An 8,303-nucleotide genomic window follows, 5' to 3' on the forward strand; every position below is an offset into this window, starting at 1 on the left:
GCTGGGTTAAGGGTGATTTGTTAAATAGAACAAGTGCACAACACAGTTACAGTGTGCTTTGATCTCTGGTGGGCCCCAATATGATTTATTTTTTACATGTCGTTATGCTTTTTGAAAAGATGTCATTACTTTAAATATGTTCAATGGTAGCTTACCCACTGTTGAGACTTCAGTGGTGTAGATGTAGCCCACCTGCTGTGAGAGAGGAAAAACTCTGCCAGAGACGGGCTTGGAAAGAACTCTGGAAACAAGCATGTGAAAAATAAACATACAAACAAACAAAGTTGATTTTAACGCTGTAATGTTATACAGTAGCCTATATGGTGTAAGGGAAACAGGTCAATTTAGCTCAAAGGGAATCATTTAAGATTTTAAAGGGGACACTATTTCGTTATTTCTTAATGAAATAATAAGTTGCATGTTCCAACATCTCGTGAGGTGGTGTTAGTAGTGTGCGTCAGACAACGTTAGTCCCGAGTCACGTAAAAGATTAGTTCATAATGAATCGTTCATCACCAACAAATCACAATTAGCTATTGTTAGGAGGTCCAGTTTATATTCAGGCAGTATCACACGAGTCTGCTGCCTAATTAAAAAGAAAAAACAATGTGTGTGAGGTTACATAGCTACCTAATAAGAACGATAAGGATGGACAGCAAATACAAACACAAAAAGAAAAGCGATGATGGAGAAGTTAGTCATTTCATTAGACGAATTTGCCGAAAAGGAGGACCGGAGAGTGCAACTAAAATGAGTGAGTACTACTAGTGTATTCATTTTACATCTGTTATGTGAATATTTCATTGGGCCGCTGTGCCAAGATTGTTTGTGAGTTCGTGACTGCAGTATTGAGTACTGACACTGAAGCCTGGTTATTTCCTTCTGGTTGTGAAAAGTTACAGGGTTTAAGTATGCACGGACGGTTGCGTTTTATGGAGAGATATCATAGTTGGTTTATTTAACTTGCTCAACAGACAATTTTTAATTATTACTAATACCTACTACTTTTGTGTTGGGATTGCCTGTTATTTTTGAAATAACCTTTGCGAAGCAATGTGTTTGGTACGGTATTTTCCTGGTAGGCTATGCTACATAAACGCATTTTCATTGCATTTATTGTTTGCACTATTAGCTACTTGTACTTCTATATTTATAAGCAGCAGTATCACACGAGCAAAAGCAGGAAACGGCAGTGGGTTTCGTTTCTAAATGAATCGGTGCGAACAAATGATTCAGTGATTCACTCATAAATGTAGTTACACTTTTGCCATCTACTGATGTAATGGTAAACATTTAGAAACAGTCGCAAAAAAATCTTGAGGCTTCTGCTATACATATGTATAAAATAAAATAAAGCTAAATAGAACTAAAAATGATGCGTTGATATACTGTACTTATTTGGATATCTCTATTCATATTTGGATATCTCCATTACTAATATATAAAATAACCTCTATTGTTGTTTAGTCTGTGTACAATGGCCCGTCACACTACATATCACTTACTGTTCTTAGAAGCTAAATTAAGCATACGTCTTTTCTGCAGGAGTGTATAGTTTGTCTATTGGTCAAAATGTATCAACTTGCTATGCTTCACCTCAATTTATGACACTGTCCTTTGTTCTTTGACCTATGCCATCTAATCTTTACTTGTACAGCTAAGCAGCAGGAGAGGAATATGTGTCTAGGTTTTACTTTTTCCTCAGTGGCTGAATAAAGAATGTTATATATGATCAGCGCCATGGAGACCAAATTTATGAAGGTGATTCAATTTGTTTCTTATTGACACTTGCGTTCCCTCCAGCAAGAATTCTTCCTTTTTATTGATCCGGTGTTTGTTTATGTCCCTTTGGGGTCACAGAACTTTGAAAGATATTGGTAGTCTGTGACCCTTAGCTGAAAATCCAATGTCATCACTTCTGTTGTGTCTTGTTTAACACAAATGACAGGAGACAAGGAGCACTGACCTTGCAAATACAATGCAAAATGACCCATGCATTGCCCAAACCAGACCTGCCTTAGTCAATTATAGTTGTGTAGTGGTTGTTTTATTCCTGACTCAGTATGCCTATCATTTAACTGTTTAACATATCATTTTTGGCTGACTATTTTATCCAACTAAACTTGCAGTGATTTCAAGGTTCAACCTAACCCATGAGCTTGGCTTTACCTGTGCCATATTCTACCAAACTATTAAAAATAGTTTTGTGGGCATACAGGCCAGTGTTTCAAACTGGTAACTGGTCTTTCTGAACTATTCATTTAAGGCTCTTCGGGAATCGGGATGCATTAGCCACTATGAAAGATTCTTTCCAACTCAGGATAAAAAAAAAGTAATGTCAACTATTATTCTAGAAATTCAGACTTTTTTTAAAATCATAATTGCAGGTTTATGTCTCACAATTCAGACTTTTCTTATCAAAGTTAATAATAAAAAAAGTTTCCCCCAATTGCAAGTTCCAAACTTGTAATTGCTTGTGAATTGCAATAAAAAAAAAAAAACTCAGATAAAACATTGCATTTGCCTTTAAAATTCTGTGGTGAAACAAGCGTCCATAGGTCTTTAATATAAACTGCGAACTCACATTCACAACTCAAAATATGATTTATTTTTCCTTGGCACAGATGAAAAGCATTGCAGGTAACAGTGACACAAGGAACCTTCTAACTTGATGCATTATTAAAATATTTACCTTAAAACTTATAACTTTATAGTGAAAACTACTATATCGTATCCAGTCATGTACTAATAACCACTAGAACACAATAGCAAACTTTTGCACCATTCACATTTCCTATAATGTAAAACGTCTAGTTTATACTCATAATTCAATTAGAATTTTCCATGAACATCATAATAAAATCACTAGCTTTAGCTGTGCACTTAAATTATACACAAAAAGATGAGATGAAAGGTGCTCGCTACCTATTAACCTCGGTACTTACACGTGTGTGGCTTACTTCACCCCGCAGTTAGTATCACAGAATACTCAGTGGGATAACGGCCGCGACAATTTGTAAAATAAGGCAGCCCTTTATACTGAGCAAAACAAGGTTCTTCAAAATCGTGCCCCGAGAACAACGAGATGCCGTGACTTGTAGGCCTACCAAATACATTTTTTTTCAACTGGGAAATGTCCTTGGATTGTTTTATTGAGTTGTGGAGTAGCATGTCACATGTAAGGATGGAGAGTTCAAGGCAGTCTAGGTTTGCCCTTGTTTATTGTTCATTTCCTGGGAACAATTTTTTGTGTGTGTGTGTGTGTGTGCGCATTATTTATTTATTTAGTTTTGAGTGTCTGAGTGCTGTTTTGTACACGTCTTTAAAGTGGTGAACACGTGCGACCTTCATCCTCAAATCACATTTGCCCTTAAGCAGATGTAACAGACCCTGAGCGATTTCGTAGGGGATAAAATTAACTCAAAGAGACGTTCAGCATCTGAATGGCTAAAATTGGTTCTGGTCCCATTCTCATGTATGCATAGCATGTATCGACCTTAAGCAATATCAAGTTTTCATCCTTGTCAGTATGGGTTCAGTGTGAGAGAATTGTTCTCTCTCTTGATTTAATGGTGCCAGCATGTTGTCAAGAAAGTATATCAGGATGTCTAGCGAGAAGCAATCTGCAAGATAATTACCCTGGTGGGGAGTCTTACAACACCCAATATGGTAAACTGCCTCGTTCATGTCAGCCAGAATCACTTGCACAATGCAAAATCAGTATGATATTTATTGAGGGTACAAACCGAAACCTATGATCTGCATTAAGCCTTTGCCGTCGTTGTACACCAGGGTACTAGTCGCATCAGATAGGACGTAAATCGTAATGAAAATCCTGTAATAAAAGTTTTGACAATAAATTGGGAGAAAGACGATCGCGATGAAGCCACACAAACCGAGGCATATGTAAATTATTCCTCAAAGTGACTCTACGGAGAGTTTCTCTGAATTAAGATGTGAATATAACCTAACCCAAAACCCCCCGGAGGGACTGCTCACCGCTTTGAAAAGAAAATATTGAATATGAAAAAGGGATTTGAGTTCTCTCACTGGGATGCTGTATGTTCTGATGCTCTCATCAGTATTATAACTCTTCTGCTGATAATCAACACAGATAAACTTGAAAGAAAACATTTTCCTAGGAAAAAAAAAAACTAAATATAATATTCTACCTTCTGTTTTCAACCATCAGATTTTTACCTTAAATTAACCTTTGAGAGCACCCATACTTTTTCCTATAAAATGAAATTAAAAATGACAAAAATTTACATTAAATTTAGAGTAAATTTGTACATTTGTGTGATGGGTCTTCTGTCCAGATGGCATAAACTTATCTCAAGGCATATCAGGAACACAAGCCAAACTATACCTGAGATAAGAGATGCAGTCCTCTTAAAACCCACACTAAAGAGTCCCTCGCGCCAAATATGACCCAGTACTACATGATAATGAGGAGCATCGCCCCACGTCCTCACTCATACCACTACTTCAAAGCATCTACTTCTGTGCCAGCAGACCATGTTGATTAAGAATATTAGTCCTCATCCGAGCAGAGCCCTAAAGCAGCTCAAAACGCCAACATGTCAGGCTTTTTCCAAGAGAAACTGGTGCCAATGTATGATATAATCTGTCATGAATCATATGCTGGGTTTATACTGCAAGCAGAGTGCATGTCTGAAGACCTTAAGGCTAATGAGTGAATATATCTGTCCATTGAGACAGACCACGAGAGACTTACTGGAGAGATATTATCTGGATAATAAGGACATTTGGGCAACTCACTTTGACAGCAGTGCTTTCTGTCTGGTCTAACACAAACTTGTTATGGTTTTGAGATGAATAAATTAGCTGTATGTCATGTGGAGTATAATTTAAGATTAGTAATAGAGTGAAACATTATCATATGAGCAGCCATTCATTTTTGAATTTCTACTTATCAAAACCCCATGAAACCAGTTAACAATTGCCATTTTCTTTTCTTTGTTGACATATTTCCTAACAGGGAGCCGGAACGGGACACACTGCAGGGCTTGTGTTAGTTTATGTCACAGCCTATCAAAATTACACCACACTTCTGTCTACGAAATCAAATGAGGACACTTAAAGTGAATAAACTGCAGCCTCTTACAGTATATGTAATTGATCAATAGATGGAAAATAAAGTGTTAATGTAATCAATGACACATTGAAAAACCGTAATTAGCTGGTTGGAGGTCGTTTTTATAATTTAGGGGGAGGAGCTGTAAAGAGAACTTTATTGGACAGAAGTTTGTGTTGTGCAAGTCGTCATCAATATTTTTGGACCATCTTGACAGAAGGGAAACACTGTATGTTTTAAATGCATAAACGTCCAGTCAAACGTTTGTAATAATTACTATTTTTAATGTTTTTTCTTTTTTCTTTAATAAGTCTTTCATACTCACCAAGGCTGCATTTATTGGATGAATAATACAGTAAAAAGACAAAAATAATGTGAAATATTGCTTTTTTATTTCTGAAGGATCATATGACACTGAAGACTGGGGTAAGGGCTGCTGAAAATTTGGCTCTGCCATCATAGGAATAAATCACAATATAAAATATATTAATATAAAAAATATATTTTAATTTAAATGGTAACAATATTTCACAGTTTTACTGTTTTTACTGTATTTTTGATCAAATAAATACAGCTGTGGTGAGCATAAGAGACTTCTTTCAAAACCATTATTATAAAGTAATTAAATATTATTCCAAATGTATTTTATAAATAATTCCAAACACGACCAATAGTGTATTCTTAGTTTTTATTTATTTCTTTGTAATATTAATTTGATGGGCTATTATCTATTTTCTAACAGGAAACCATAATACTTCCTCTTATTTTTCAGATAGTGCTGGTCACCTTCATATTAGTTATATCTTTAAATAGGTGATGATTTTAGAGTTTGCCATTTGTAACTGAAGTGAATGTCATTTGTGAATTAATTGTTCTGTTGAGCAGATTCTGTTTATTGATTCAGTTGAACCAGTTCACTAATTGAACTAATGTTTTGTTCACAAGTTGTACTGATCCAGTGATCTGGTCCCAGTACTTCTAATTAACTCTGAATCAATTTCCGTTCAAAATGAACCAGGAAAAGTGTTAAAGATGGCATCCTGTGTATTACAATTAAATTTAATTGAAAAATAATTTAATTGAAATTAAAACTGAATCATGATGTTTGGGAGCATGATATAAAAGAACCGGTTCACCCAAACAAACTGTGTTACCAGCATTTCTTATTAATGTCAGTCTTGACAAGCCACAATGCTATATGTGTATGTGTCACATCAGTGTGTATTTGCAATTAGGAAAGAGATGCAGACTTCCTCCAGACATGCTGTTTAGGAATAAAATCTCTCGCTGGCATTAAGATGGAGCCTGGGCGTCTTCCTGATGAGCTTGGCATTTATACTTAATTAGGAAAACACTCTGGTCTGCTGAACCTTTAATTACACACCATTCATCCAGCTGCTGGAGATGACCCAGACCAAGCCTTTTCCACACTCATCTGAAATTAGGCTTGTTTGGCGAGTGATACATAACTGCATATCAAACAAAGCGGCGATAACTGGCCCAAAATAAGTCGGTGTGACTCAGCTTTATCTGCAGCGAAGGTTAGAGTCCAGACATCAGCTCCCAGGCTGCTTCAAATATTGATTAGCACGTCCAGCTAATTAAATTACCATTAGTAGCCTACTATTATCAGGATATCGCTTCTCAAAGGAGCTATTAAACTCTTTAACTACTCTTGACATTTTAAATGAATATGAGCCATCGCATGACGCTTTGTTCTACAAGCAGCCAAGGCAAAGCTTGATCCAGTTTAGATCCCGCAGATTAAAAAGGGTCAGCTTATTATTCATGTACCATTTGAGGCTGGCCTGGCAAAGATGCTCTGAATTCAACAATCTCGCATTGGATTACATCTAAGAAGCTATATACGCATCGATTTCTCTGTCCTGCACAGGAAATATGGTGAATACAGACATGACATCAGCCCTTAAATAGATTTTTTCCTTCATCAAATTTTTTTAAATCAGAGTAGACTGAAAGTAGTGATACGTTTTACAATTAAAAATAAATATTATTTTTTAATTGCGTTATTTCAATGTCTGCTTAACATTTTTTAGTGCTGTGCTGAAAATACCTTATTTGATGTTTCTCATCAAAAATTAATCTTGTTTGTAAATATCTCATTATGCTATATTATCACTAAACCTTGAATTCAATCTTTTTGTTGACTTGATTTATTTCAATTAGCTTAGGTTTTGCCTTTTTTTTTTTTTTTGGAACTGATTGATCATAGCCCTCACTGATCCGAGTTTATGCACCAGTTTTTTGACCAGTTTTTGAGTGGATAAAACAAACAACAAAAAATTGGCAATATTCACTCAAAAACTGAGGTGAGGCCTATAATCAATCAGTTCCAAAAAGAAAAGCAAAACCTCTGCTAAAATCAAAAGAAAACAAGATTGAATCCAACATTTGGTAATATAGCATAATGAGAAATGTAAGGGTTTTTTCTTCTTTTTTTTTAATGGAAACAGTAGCTGAGTATAACAAGGTAGGGGGAAAAAAAAAAAAATGATTTTTTATGCCAGATAAATACTGTTCCGATTGCAAAAAGATAGATAGATAGATAGATAGATAGATAGATTGATTGATTGACATTACAAGTGGCTTTTGAGGCTACCGTTTTCCCACTATGTAATTCTATCCGTTTAAAGCCCCCAATGAAATACAGCAGCCAACCAGGCTTTTGACATTTTTATTAAGTTTTTAACAGGATTATAAAATTCAACACATATGCACCAAACATTTTTTCACATGCACAGTTTTAGTATACAAGACAAAACAGTTACTTTTCAATATGAAAATGTCATGTTATATGTAAGTCATCTCACAGAGATTATTCATTAATACATCAGTATTAAATTCTCAGGGCCGTGTGCAGTAGAAAACTTCAGGTTATCAATGCTGGCCGACTCTAAAAAATATATAGCCACTATTTACATCTGGCCAAGGTATCGTCGTTTTTCATTTCAGATTACTTAGAAACATAATTGGATTGTAGCGATAAGATCTGTCATTAAAGGGGTCATATGATGAGATTTAAATTTTTCCTTTCTCTTTTAAGTATTACAAGCTCTTGGTGCATAAAGAAGATCTGTAAAGTTGCAAAGACTAAAGTCTCAAATCCAAAGAGATATTCTTTATAAAAGTTAAGAGTCAACCACACCTACCTAAAACGGCTCGTTCTAACACGCCCCCACATATC

This window comes from Sinocyclocheilus rhinocerous, unplaced genomic scaffold, assembly GCF_001515625.1.
Source record: "Sinocyclocheilus rhinocerous isolate Xijiao unplaced genomic scaffold, SAMN03320098_v1.1 scaffold57, whole genome shotgun sequence".
NCBI lineage: Eukaryota > Metazoa > Chordata > Actinopteri > Cypriniformes > Cyprinidae > Sinocyclocheilus > Sinocyclocheilus rhinocerous.